Source organism: Ylistrum balloti, unplaced genomic scaffold, assembly GCF_031769215.1.
Source record: "Ylistrum balloti isolate Yb309-2 unplaced genomic scaffold, AGI_CSIRO_Ybal_v1 Utg370274, whole genome shotgun sequence".
Taxonomy (NCBI): domain Eukaryota; kingdom Metazoa; phylum Mollusca; class Bivalvia; order Pectinida; family Pectinidae; genus Ylistrum; species Ylistrum balloti.
Genome location: NW_026782212.1, coordinates 835757 through 851752, shown reverse-complemented (window position 1 = coordinate 851752; position 15996 = coordinate 835757).

Below are 15996 nucleotides of genomic sequence, written 5' to 3'. Positions count from 1 at the left end.
AAGTGATGTTTTATCTTTTGAAAAAAAAACAACATTTTAACGAAACAACAAACCAGGATATGGCCAAAATATGGTATAAGGGACTTACTTCTCTATTGAAAGAAAATAAGAACTGTTACAAAAAACAACACAAATCAAAGAGGATTAAAATGAGCTCATTTACATAGATCCGAGAAAAAAGGATTAATCTTTATATCAGAGTTTTATACTCGAAGAAAAATGACTTTCTGGAATGTATAAGTGTTTGCATATATGAGGCTGATAATCTTTGAGATGGAAAATATCGCTTTTACTACCCATGCATTGGCTTATGGAAATAAACGTGTGCTAAACGCTCAATTAACCGAGATATATTTTAATTAACACCAGAAAGAGCTCCATCATCTTTAATACAATAAAACTGTTTAGAAAAAAAATGTATAATTACCAACTACAGGCATTAGTGTGCTCACCATGAAAACTGGTAATAGTATGTCTTTTTCGTTGAAGTTATAAAATTGTCACTTTGTGAACAATGTGAAATCTTTGAATATATGTGCATATGATTTTGTTAGAACAGTTTGTATCAGCTGGAATTGTACACACTATTTTGTCTTGGAATAAATCTGATATAACTAATACATTAATTATGTTTTCGTTTTGACCATGTCAAGTTTTAGTTAAACCTGCGATTTTGAAACAGGTCTGCCTACTAGTATACTTGTTTGACACTACTCTGTTTGTATCCAGATTAGGACAATCCCAAGTTACCTTTAAGTTTCAATTTCCGCCATGTGTACTAGTTCAAATCATCCTATCGACATTAGATCTTGCATGTTTAAACTCAGTAAAATATAATCTGATAGCGTCCGTATTTGATTACCCTGATTAGACATTAATTAATAACTATGAACCAAACCAGGAAGTTAAATTTGGTGAGTAGAATGAACATTGAAAATATATAAAAGTCATTTCATTGCCTATTTAAGTCAACATTTTATGATTTACAGTTTGATTTTATATATGCTGATTACTCCTATAATTACCGACTACATAAAGAGTAGTATACAACAAACTCTACTCTCCTCCACTTATTTAAATACCGACATTTCTCGTACATTAATATATTTCAAATTCCAAGTATTTTCCTGACCAGAAGCAATTATACGCAGTTATCAATATCATGAAACAGCTGCGAGACTAATGAAGGGAATTTTAAAAATAGATTTTAACATCAAAGTAAATAATACGCTTGCCTACTTTACAGTAACAACAAAATGGAAATAGCTTAACATTACTTTTGAAAACGACGTTTAATTTAGAATTTTCTTACAGAATTCAACATAAACTACACTGGTTTTCATGATGTTGAATTGTTTTAATTACGGGTACTGTAAAGTAGACTGAGTTGAGTAGAAAGCAACCATGTATATTTCTGTAACACTGAAGGTATAATGTTAATCATTCATGTCTGGTGAGTGAATTTATATATACCGGGATCACATAGTTGGTCACGATGATATATTTTATACTAGTTGGGGATGTTTCATTATTGTCATGTCTTATGAATTTGACTTTTCAGAGAACGGCTGTTTCGAGGACGCAGATCAACAAAAGGATAGTTCTGGTCACATGGCCAATATACAAAACAATCTTAATTCTATGTTTGCATCATATACATTGTATCAACTTGATATCCATGACTATCTTATATCATCCGTACTACGTGGAAAAAGAAAACAAGAAACTATTAATATGATAACAGGAGCTGAAATGAAACCAATACACACGAAGGTAAAAGTATGGACAAGAAGACTCTATCTGGAGATCCATAGAGATGTACAAGGAGAATAAAATCCAGATGCTCCGACAGGGTACGCGTCTTATGCATCAATTTAAGTTAGTCATTGATAGAAACAACCAGGCACAAAACAATGGGCATCGGGGAATAAGAAAGAAGGAATATACATATCATGCATGCTGCGATATCGTAGTCGACAAGAAAATTACAATCTCACTTCTGTTACACATGTCGTAAGTAATGTAAGTTAGTAAACACTTGTAACTTTAAACATCTAATCTACTCGTACAGTACGGAAATAAATCAACTTAAATCTGCATATCCCAATAACCATTAAGTTAAACCCATTTTCTTAAGAAACCGAAATCGAAACTAGGACGGAATATGGAACTTTCATGAAGACGTTGTCAGTGTGAATTTATCTCAAGAAAGAACTTTCACTTAACGGCAGACGCACACATGAAAACCATAATAAACCATAGCACGGCCATTCAACTAACTACTGACGTCCAGTTTGTGACTTAGAATAGTACCCTGTATAACTGAAGCCTCCCCCCAATGTTTCGGACATATCCTGATAACCCTCAACTTAAATTGAAATAGAAGCTTTCATTTTGCACCTGAATATTTACCATGTAATTACTACACATTTTTAAAAAGCTGATTTGATTTTTTGAAAGCTAATGTTGACATGACACAGGACACGTTATGATATACCCACAGAACACAATGAGACGGAAATAAAAATACATACAAATTGTTAGATAGAATTGTTCAATCGTGATGTCACACAGTATATTGTTCTTAGTTAGTCATATCATGCAACATGTTGCAATGATTACCACCGATCAATGTTTGTTCAATGAAGGACATAATCGACGTTACAGCTGTCGTGCACAAAAGCATTTAAATTCAGAACTTGGACGATTGTTCGTGTCTGCCATGTTTTATGTACACTAGCTAACAGCCCCTTATTTAAAGAGATACCTTGCAGCATTTAATTTCTAGACTCCCCCTCACCCTCTTGCTGTAAAATATAGGGTTAGAGCATTCTAAGAGATCAGAACACAAGGACTGTTTTGTTTATCAATTAAATATTCTAGAGACATGTGCTTTATAAATATTTCTATGTGTGAAATTAATAATGAAATACATATATCTTCATCTGCTGTAAGGCTTGTCATATGTAACGTAGGAATCCTTTGTCGAAAACCCTAGCTTTACTTACAAGAGTTTACGTATTTTATTTTTCAATTACGAAGATTAGATATTATTTTTATTATGTCCAGGATGATGGAGGTCACAAATATTTATGACGATTTTCCAGAACCAAGAATACTTACATGGAAGGTGGAAACTTATTCCTTTAATGATAGGCCAGTCAACTTGGTATTCCTCTGGGTTTTATTTCTTTCTCTGATTCTACTCACGGAAATATTGATCAACATGATCTTGTTCTATATTCCAAGAAACGTCAAGAATACCTGGAATATCGGAGTCCTTGACACATTTAAAAAATGCATTAACTTTACGTAATCAATAGATATAAACGTACATTTTACATTACAATACCCATCCTTATACTATGTACCGTAAACATACACTGTATCTTAACACACATCTGTGACTACACGCATAGTGTAGGACCTCAAGGTGTCATTCTTATATTTACAGTAATAAATAGCACGTAAGTTGTAATTAAGAAGTGCCATAAAACGGTTGGTGGTAATAATCTGTTCTATAAATAGTAGTTGGTTAGGAGTATAATATAGTATTTAATTCTGTGTGTGGTTATGTGGTGTCGTTTTTTGGTAGTTTAGCCCATCAAATTAGTCACTGACCTGAAGATTTAAAGCGCTCCGCTATATGGCAGCTTTTATAAATAATACATTTCAAAAGTCTATGAAAAGTTATTATTGACAATTATAGCATACGTGTAAAATGTTTATAGAGATAAGTAGAATCAGTGTTGTACATTTCGAGATATTGATTTATTAGGACGGACTTACGTAATACAATGGCTGAAGCGAGATATTGATTATTGTATGAATATTACATTGATTTACATATCTATTACCTATTGTACAATCGAAAGATAGTATCTTCAAAGCAAGCAATGTATTTAATGTGACATGCGTAACACAGTGTGTGTACGATGTGCCTAACATGTCTCAAATCATCTGACATAATTAATTCTTCTTACCTCGGTCTTGTTTTTCGTTTGATCAGAATGGCTTCTAGTTACAACCGGAAGTATAACCAGCGTCTTTGTCTGACTTAAAACTCGGTTCAGAATTGGTTTTTCCAGAATTTATATGAATGCATGGTATCATACTAAGTAAGCTATGGATGGATAAAAACTCCCTGCAATCTAAGTACAAAGTACTCTAACTCAGGGATTTTAAAGTGTATTTTATTCCTGTGAAAGGAAGATAAGATAAACATAAACAAGCCTGCATTGGTAACCACATCTTAGCTGTACCAGATTTATAGTCAAAGGGAGGTAAGTCAATCGTGCATTTGTTATACTATTTGTTGTAGAAGTATAACCACAAGAGGCAACATTGAAATTGTCCATCAACGATCTTAAACGCTAGGTCTATAAAAAAGCTATAATAACATATTTTCCCGATTCAACAACTGATTTAGAATTTCGTCAACAATACAATTAAGTCTTATACAGCATCTTCTAAGATATGTGGTTTGCAAACCTGGTATTAAGCGAAAATCATTTAGGAGAGAATTTCTGCTTAACAAAGATTCTGTTGAAACTTTCCATACGGTGGACAAATGGATGCATAGTGCATACCGATTACACATTCACTGAAACACGAACTGGCATCTTATTTATTCCAAGTAAAAGACGTAAAAAGATAAAGATTATACTGATAAAGAAGAAACCGATCGTTACATTACCAGAATGCTGAGCGTTAAGCAGAGAGTGGTAATTGCCATTTTAAAACACAAATGTAAAGCCTTTCTCAAAGGTTAGGTGAACCCACATGCTTCATGGGATCAGAGACCAATATAAACTTTTTTAATACAAGATAGGTTTGCTGCATGCTCAGTCTTGGTGAAATTTCCTAATATATATTTTGCTTAGATTTGTAGGTAAAGAGCTGCAACAATTCACCTGTTTTGATAATGCAAACTCCAATTTTATAATGCTAGAGAACGTTTGTTCAATGCTGAAGTACAGCTCCATTGCAAAAACGGCTACACTACAATGACCAGATCCAAAATGTCCAAAATGGATGTTTGTTTTAAAAATGGTATGCAGTAAATCCGTTTGTGATTGTGAACGTTTTTGTTGCACCAAAGACAAAGTTAAAATTCGGGATGGCATGACCTTACGGTTTCGAGACCAATGTGTCGAAAAAAAAAAAAAAAAAAAAAACCAGCAGAACAGGTAACTCTCTTGCCAAGTATATACTGATGTTGCAGTTATCGATATATCAATGTCTTGTCGTTAACTTTATTGAAATTGAAAGGGCTGTGTTGAACATATTTGTCAATTATACATACCGTACATGGAAAGAAGACAAGAAAGATTTCCTTTTTACAACAGCCACTTACCTATTTTCTTACAAAGAAACCAACAGGCCCGGTTTTCCACCAAGCTGTATAATAAGCGTAACAGTGTCTTTCAATTTCGCTATAATGAATTTTCCATTTCTGGACATCAACAGTTTTGCTTCCATACCTGTGTCATTATCAAGGACCTGTTTTTAATATCATGATTGTTGTGAAAAATGTCAACAACTGAGAGATAAACTCTCTCTGTACGGGTTTGAGCTATACAGATTGATTACGGGAAAATTTGCTGTCGTCATACTGATTTCTTGGGGAATATTCTGATTCCTTATGCAAAATGAAGTCGTGAGTCTTTGGTGCTCATTTACATGTCTAGTGTTGTTGTTAACCTTGTCCCTATTCGGGGACGTGACATTACTTTCTTGGATCGACTAAATTTGTATAACGGGATATGTTGATGAAGCACAAAATGCATACTATTGCAGAACACCTGGTCTTATCCTCCTTGTACTATTTCTGGGGACTTGTTAAAACCTTTCTTTTGTTTGTATTGTAACGTGCGCGCTGCCACTTTGGATACTTCATTAGTCAGGATGGATATCACATTTTTCCTCAAAATCCTTTTTTGAGAATTCTTTAATGTAAGTCTATATTAATTCTAATAGCAACAAAAAGTCCGATAAATAGGCACATATTTAATTAATTTTTAATTTTATCAACAGGATTAACAGGCTTTGAATACAGTGTACAGGCAAGACATTGAAAAGGTCATTGTAAAAGACACAAAGATGTTCACAAACATGATCAGCAATCATCCTACTTTCGCTCATAACCACCTGACTGTTTACCGGGACATTAGGGTTATCTATTTTAAGCCATGTTCATTTTTATAGAAGTCAGCAGGTATCTGTTATTCATTGTTCATCACACATATGTTCTTCAATTATACAAAATAGCATGTAAGGGGCATTTACTTTTATTTTCTATGTCCATCAATTTAACATTTCTCACAAGCAGCTGAAATGTTTTAATGCATTTTGAGAGGCCTCTTAGAGAACTGACAGAGGCCAATAAAACACAAAACTAGAAGGTAAATTAATCATCGATTTCACATCGTTCTATATCTATGAATTCAATTATCCTTACTAAAAACACGTAAAAGCACGTTTAAAACCTTGGGAATGAATATTTACTGTCATTGTGATTCGAATTCCAGTTTTGCAAGCAAGCTACTACATGTAAACAGACTGTCAGACGACAGTACTATCACTGGAACGAAATCGTTATGATATTTTTATTCATCGAATCTAGGTTCGAATAAAGATTATGTTAATCTAGTAGAAGACGCTTACTCTTCCAGAACACCTGGTCTTATTCTTGTACTTTCTCTGTAGTCTCGGTGCAGATCTTTCTTTCATTGAATTTGACATGTTTCATATTTTCTTGCTGTTTTTTCAAAAGTAGCATTCTGAATCGCAATAGTCAGTCATACGACATATGTTCTAGTTAGATAACAGCGCATGCTCCATTACAGGTGTACACTCGTTACTCTTCGTATCCATATCATTAGGTGACTCATACCTGCAATGTAAAAAAGTTTCTAACCAATAAATGGTCTACGTGTGAACGTTGATGTACCTTGTTGGTCAAGGAAGAAGGTTATTTAAATAAAATACAGCAAAAGATTTCCTTACTAGGCGTTAGAATCCAATAATATTATTTACCAGAACGATAATATCGAAAAATAAATTGTTCGAATGTTGCCATTCATGATGAAAAGATAAAACAATCAATAATGATACGTCTGTGATATCATGATACACATTTATCTGAAAACAATCATCATTTCCCTTCGTTCACCAAGACCAGACAACAAACAATTCTTTTGACACATTTTAAAGAAATGTTTTTTTCCTACATTTTATACGTGTAACCAATCTGATTTTTCAGCATATTGTTTCTTCGTGAGAAGAATATGTAGGAATGAATATTGCCAGAATTAAAAGACAATATTGTCGAGTGTTCCTATAATTATGAATGCAGTCTATTGTGTAGAAAGGTGTGATTGTGTTTTTATGCCAGGCATTTGAGTTCAGATTTGTTTATCTTATCCAAATAAAAGCCTGGCATTACCTCTCCTTTATAGAATGCAGTGTCTCTGGGAGGGGTTCCATCGTCGTCTTCGGTAACATAACAGCGAAAAAAGATCCCCTTAAAGCCAATGCAGCAAACAGGAATATCGGCAGTTTGTGGTCCTTGATGTTGTGAACAGTGGTTGTGCTCATTGTCAGTATAATGTGTTGGTACACTTTACAAGTGTGTAATCACTATAAAGTCGACACCAGTTCCATATCAAATTATATCAGAAAACTTATTCGAATTTTTCGAAGTCTGCAAACAGCACATGCATTTACTTCGCTTACATATGAAGGTCGTTACTAAATCATTTGATAAAAGAAAAAGCCGATTTATTAACGGGATTCATACACAAATCCGATAAAACTTGGGCAAAATATGAACAAAAGATAAAAATCATAAAAGACCAGGTGATACGGAATGGTAAGAGTATAAAGTGAAAACGAAACATGACAGTACATTTACTGTCACGGTATTCACCTCCATAATGTATTCTTATGTTTTAAATGACAGCCCTCATGAGGTGCAACGCATTTTAAAGACTGTAAAATAGACACTGAATAACACCTTTCAATACAAATTTAGGGTTAGATAAAGTAAAACCTGCAATACATTATACTGCATCATACAGCCGTCCCTCGTAATTGATGGTAAGCGCCTAAAGTTTGAACCCGAGGAAGCGATTTAGGAAAACTGAAATTAATCGACAGAAACTTTAGAATGCGGTACACAAGGGGCGATTAATTCTTAAATGTTCTTTGTTTTTAGTACGGCATTATCAAACAAAGACTTTGGAAGGCATTGTTTTTTGTTTCTCTATATCATTGTATATTATCGGCACTTGTGAGGATACCCGTTTGCATCAACTTTTTAAACAATTTTCAAATCCGGATACGTACACTTGAGGAGGATAGACAGATACTAGCATGTAAAACGTATTTACTGAACTTACAGTTTTGTGTTACTTTTACACAATTAATTTAAACAAATTACTTTATTGATAAATGCCAATGGGCCATGCTATTTCAGTTACTCCCGACATAAGCAAACAGAATCCATCAAAAAACATCCCTAACATGAAGAGCTTTGTAAGACCAATCTTGTCCAACAACACAAACGCAACAGCGTTTCCAGGGAACTCGACAAGGCCAGAGAGACTAAGATTTGCTGTATTTACGGAGAATCCGAAGTATGTTATGTATATAACCATCCTGAAATAAATAAGGCAATGGTAGACACAGAGAGCATCACAAATTGTTTTATATAAATTTCTGATATAAATTATCAAAAAAAGTGTTTTTACAAATTTCGGAAATATGCATATTTCATAGTACTGATAACGGTAATTTGTTTTTTCTAAAAAGCACTGCTCTAGAATGAATCAAATTTCTACAGAAAGGATAACGATGTGAAAAAATCTGTTTTATACATTTACCAATTTGTCCATATTATCGCACATCGGGTAAAATAGTCAAAGATGTGAATAAATGGCAGACGTTGTATTGTTCGGGTTCGTCATCCTCATCGTTGGTTAATTGTTGAAAGTCAAGTTTGTCTTCATGATTATTCGATTTTGTGATTTTACGTATTACAAGGCAGGCCTCTTCATGTCCACCCTGACTAATGAGCCAACGTGGAGATTCAGGAACGCTCCTATGAAGAGATTAAATTGTATACTTTTTTCCTTCTTTTAATGTCGAGAAGATTATACAAAAGACACAAGTGAACAGCACTTTTAAATGCAATTTTAGAGTTAGATAAAGTAGAGTAAAAAATTATCAAACTGCAGATCAAACTGCAGTATACGATTATTTCGTCCTGCCTGGATTCGTTAGTGCTGCTAAGGGCCTTAAGCCTGAAAGGAAATATCCAAGTGATAAAAAGAAAGGCCACAACCAAGCATGGAAGGTGCACTTACATGAAAATAATTTCAAAATGCAATTTTATTTTAAAGATAAAACCTCTCATATTCAAAAAGTTTGTATACGACATGTTATCATAATATATTTTACGTAGCATACAGTTGTGGTACAACGGAAAGTAGTTTTGTTTACTTATCGACATCGTTATCGAACGAATTAACGACACAGTGGCAAAACATATAATTCATTTAGGCCATGAAATGTTTGAATTCAATACAGATTTCGAAATAAAACATTAAAAAATAATAATTGAAACTCATGAAAAACAAATGAAAACATTTACCAGCGATGATTGAATTTTGAAGAACTTTTCGTAAATATCTTTCTTCTTCCTTAGTGTGTCCTTTGACACTGCCTTACTTTTGGTCTTATGTCGAACATGTGAGGAAATCTTTAGTAAGTGGTAGTAGCCGCTCATTGCTTTACGTTCAGTATTAAAGTAACTACTGATAAGCACGCTGTCAGTATAAAATTGTCCTGCTGGGAGCATTCGACAACAATCTAATGTGGTACCACTTTAAACTATTAACACCCCAGTTCCGTACTTCCACATGGAAACTTTAACGACCATATCACTACCTTCCAAAAGTAAATGCACCCAACTCACACTTACCTCGTATACACAAGGAGGCCTCCATACATGGTCATTGTTGTTGATAAGACGTTGAACAATACAAAATGCTTTCACCAAGCGTTTGATAGTAGCAAAGGGAGGCTAATCATAGATAGCAGTCACTCGCTCTGCAACCTATTTAATAGATTGACTCTCCAGAACTTGAAACTTTATCAAAGCTCAGTATGAAGCCCTTTCACCACCTAACTGATGGTATGTCTCTCCAACGATGCCAGTGATATAATCCTACACAAGTTTTAACAAGGATAAACATAAGGCGTGGTACATTATAACATCCTACAGGAAATATATGATATACCCTGATAGATGTTTGATTTTTCTAGTTCAAATCTAATGGTAACAGTGTGCCATACATGTTGATGACTATATAATTGAATGTATAAAGGATATCATAAAAAATGTTGTATTTGTATTAATGTATATATACATGGTATAGTGTGTATGTTTTGTGAGAGTTATCTCCCTTTAATTTCTATATTTCTGTATTCATTATGCTGTGTTATTTTCATTTCAATCTTGTAAAATCTATCTGTAAATCAATTTATTCCACCCTGGCCACTATGTGAAGAAAAATTATATAGGCTTTGCCTGTTATCTAATTCACATTGACATCTTTTATCAATAAAATTTGTTGAAATTAATAGAAATGAACAGTGTGCTTTGAGAATGATTTGCTCGTTTGGATTTGTATATAATAGAATTAAGGTATTTTTTCAATGTTATTTTGTGTTTTAGGTAACATATCCCATTTGATGTGAAATACAAGGAATGAAACTCATATTTAAAAGACATGACATATATTTCAATGATAATAATAATTGTGAAAATCAGAATACTTACCACCAGTAAACAATACAAAGCGCTAATGGCACAGAGCATGCTGAATATATTTCCAGTCACGAAAACCATAAGCAATTCCTGATTCCATAACCGGCTAAATAGCCGACATTAATCAGCACCCCAGCCCAGCAACGTTTGGATGGTCCAACAAGCTCCAAAGCTACATATCAGGAATTGTATGAAATATATAGTATATAATATAAATTATACGCACTCCTCTATTGATTGGAGACATTCTCATAATATCCCAATTTCTTTATGGTATGGAAATTATAAGAAAAGTCAACAATAGATTGAAATATACTTGACCTAGCAAATCTATTAATTCGCAAACGAATCGAATTCCCAATAGTAATTAACAATACTACATGTTACATATTTTAATATAGAAGTAGCATGTATTGACACCTACTGTATGAGGGATTACAAACGTCACATCAACGTCACATGTACGCCATATTTACGTCACATTTACGTCCATATGGATGTTAAGATATGATAAAATATTCCCAAAATGATATTTTAATGGACTATATTAACCTACGTATGTGTTTTATGTTAATGTGACCGTACAACAGCGTATTTTGCATAGAGCACAGTTTTGTATATCAATATGCATATACTAGACTGCCAACACGCTTATACCCAACCTACCAACACGATTATACCAGACATCCAACACGCATGCAATTCTTATGTAAAAATGGTATTACTGTTATTAACTTGAATTGCTAATGTATCCTAACACATGAACATCTTTGACATACTAGTGCATGCTATTGTAAAAGTAAAACAAATACCATGTGTATTTCTGACGGTAGGACATAAGATGTTGTACTTGTTGTTACCATTTGTAAGAGGCGACTTAATTTGGAATCGGATCTGTCTTTTCTTTCTAAACGCGTATTTTCTTCCTAATATCTGTTTTGACACTGAATAATTTTTGGCCTTTACTGGCTCGTTCGCACCTGTGAAGGCCTACGACTCCGTCCTCCGGAAGAGATATGCCTGAAAATGGTAATGCCTTCTCCCTGCTTTACAGCAACGTGGTAGCGTTACAGATATGTCGGTTGTCAGGATAATGAGACGGGATGGCAAGGTAGGGTTATGAAGCCTCTATTGCAGCCTCTCAAGAAACACACGTACTCAATATATGTATTGGGAAGATGTCGTCGAACTGCATGAATTTGCTGAGTTCTGTAATAACATCAATGTATTACAAACTGTGTAGTAATTACTCATAGATTGATCATTACCTTTGTGAGAGAAGTACACCTGTATAATGGCAGAAAAACCTCAATAAAGATTTATGTTAACAATCATCATAATTCACACTACATTTGGTTTATATAATAAAAGAACCAAGATTTGTTCAAGAGTTAATATACTTAAAAAGGCCAATATCAAACGAAATACAGATATAAAAATTAAAAACAGGAAATTCCAAATACGGTCATCCTTAAATTTGATTTCACAATATTTATTTCGAACATATCTTTGGCATCTGGTTAAATGACTGATAACTGATGACTGACAAATGGCTAAACTGATAGTACAGACATTTGATTTCCTTCTATATTCTGTTTACAGTTGTATACAGAAGCAAAACCATGATTTAGTTACAATATTATGAATGCAGAATTAGTAAACATATCTAAATGCAATTAATACTTTGTCTTCTGTGATTTCTACAATTAATGAATAAGTATGATCGTTCATTGTGGTAAGCTGAGACTGAATTCCGTATTAGGATAAAAGTAGGTCAAACAAGATGGAAGACAAAGATCTTTTGTTGTTATAAACTTGAATAACATGAATACGAGGACTGATTGATCATTTGTGTGCCTTCTTAAGCATTTCAGCAGGCATGTCTTTTTCAGCTCTAGAATCCCCTGTCTATTTAAGGCTGTGTACACGAAGACTGGTGTTTTGGTCAGGTAGCACTCTAAAGTAAACAAGGCAAGTGACTTTTGCAAAATGGACAAACTCGCTAAATGAGCACTGATGCAATATTTGCGCAAGAAAGGTGAACACCAAAGGATATGGTAACAACACAAGGGAATTATGTCCCTTCATAGGCTATAGTGAAGGTTGGGCAGAGCCTTAGTAATGACATAAATCCTGGAAAGCTTGTCACTGTTGCAACCCCAAAAATGGTAAATGAAGTCCATGATATTGTTATGACTGACAGGTGATTTACAGAGAGATATGTAGCCAGCATAGTTGGGGTTTCACAGGAAAGAGTACATTCTATTCACACAGATGATCTTGCAAGAGGAAAGTTCTCAGCCCGTTGAGTACCAAGACTTCTGACAGTTGATCAAAAGCACCTAAATGAATCTTTCAAGAATCATATAGGCCTAGGAATCAAGATATGGACGTATAAATCAAATTGTTTCACCGATAAGTGTGAAAAAACAATTAGCATTAAAACATATTTTTTTATAATACCTACCTTGGCAATAGCCAATGCAATATATCAGCTCAATTATGACACAGTATCATGTTTGTCGGTCATCCATGATTATCGCAAAATAAGAAAAAAAAAAAAAAAAAAAAAGAATGAGCACACAAAAGATAACAAAAAAATTCAAGGACATAAAATTACGTCAGAGAGAGTCTGAACATACATATCCAAACAGCGTATCATCGTTCCCGGGTTTTTGACGCTCATAACTAGGATTTTACTGTTGATGATGAACTCAATAAACAAATGTTAAAATGATAGACAATCGGATCGCCATAACGTTAAATCTTGTCGGTCTTTTGTACAATTGTTTGAGATTGAAGGTGGTAGACCCTGTTGATGGACTTCAGACCCAGATGTTTGGTAAACCATACATGCCATGCTTGCATTCAATTGAGTGCTGTTCAGAATATACACATCAAATATCCAGTAGCACAGTTATGTGGTTGCAGAATATATCGAATATAAATTCTTCTTATACTCATTTGATGTTTGAAAAGATGAACAAAATGTTCTCCATTATGAAGTAAGCAGTAATTAAAGTTTTGAATTTTGCATAATTTACGGAGCTGAAACATTTTGTAACTGTTCGACGAAATGACATTTTTGTGATTTTTCTTTAGTTTGGCATCTTTTTAAAACATGTACAGTTCATTGCTTTTATATGCAAGAGGAATGTGACATATCTGAGCATTTCTGGTTCACGAGGATGTATGCACTTGAAGTTATTTATAAATTTGATACAATTAAATAAGTATCATATTCTATTAAATGTTCACTATAATGTAATATTCGTATTTAAAGGTTTTTTTCCGCATGTGTTTTGCTTCTCTGATACTCACACCAGAACAAGCGGGCAAAAACTAAAGAGTTGTCAAACAAATATGTTTGCATATCATTAACTATCTGCTTGCTATTGCCGGTAATACGGGAAGTACAGTCACATTCTTAAATGAAAGAATAAATAAAATAATTGGTTACAGTTTTTTGACACCAAGACTCTTCCATTTGCTATATCGTAGGTATCGTCTCTACTACGATTAGCTGTCGACGTCTTCAATAGGATTATCTTTAAAAGGAAGAAAGTAAATCAAAGACACTTTTCAGTATTGTTTAAGGTAAGCATAGGTGGGATTTTCTCTTGTTACGATGATCATCTGTGATATAGAACAATGTTATCTAGATTACTTCGTTAGAATTAATTACCTGTTCTTACTGGCTGTGATATAAGAATAACTATTGAGTTAATGAGTACATTATGTAGATCACATATACCGAGTACATTATGAAGATCACATATACCGAGTACATGATGTAGATCACATATAATGAGTACATGATGTAGATCACATATAACGAGTACATTATGTAGATTACATATACCGAGTACATTATGTAGATCACATATAAAGAGTACATTATGTAGATCACATATCACGAGTACATGATGTAGATCACATATAACGAGTACATTATGTAGATTACATATAACGAGTACATTATGTAGATCACATGTATCGAGTACATGATGTAGATCACATATACCGAGTACATGATGTTCACATATACCGAGTACATGATGTAGATCACATATACCGAGTACATGATGTAGATCACATAAACCGAGTACATGATGTTCACATATATCGAGTACATGATGTAGATCACATATACCGAGTACATGATGTAGATCACATATACCGAGTACATGATGTTCACATATACAGAGTACATGATGTTCACATATGCCGGGTACATGATGTAGATCACATATACCGAGTACATGATGTAGATCACATATAACGAGTACATGATGTTCACATATAACGAGTACATAATGTAGATCACATATACCGAGTACATGATGTAGATCACATATACAGAGTACATGATGTAGATCACATATAATGAGTACATGATGTAGATCACATATACCGAGTACATGATGTAGATCACATAAACCGAGTACATGATATAGATCACATATACCGAGTACATAATGTAGATCACATATACCGAGTACATGATGTAGATCACATATAACGAGTACATGATGTAGATCACATATACCGAGTACATGATGTAGATCACATATAATGAGTACATGATGTAGATCACATATAACGAGTACATGATGTTCACATATACCGAGTACATAATGTAGATCACATATACCGAGTACATGATGTAGATCATATATAACGAGTACATTATGTAGATCACATATAACGAGTACATTATGTAGATCACATATACCGAGTACATGATGTAGATCACATATACCGAGTACATTATGTAGATCACATATACCGAGTACATGATGTAGATCACATATACCGAGTACATGATGTAGATCATATATAACGAGTACATTATGTAGATCACATATCACGAATACATTATGTAGATCACATATACCGAGTACATGATGTAGATCACATATACCGAGTACATTATGTAGATCACATATACCGAGTACATGATGTAGATCACATATACCGAGTACATGATGTAGATCACATATAGCGAGTACATGGTGTAGATCATATATAACGTGTACATGATGTTCACATATACCGAGTACATGATGTAGATCACATATACCGAGTACATGATGTAGATCACATATAATGAGTACATGATGTAGATCACATATACCGAGTACATGATGTAGATCACATAT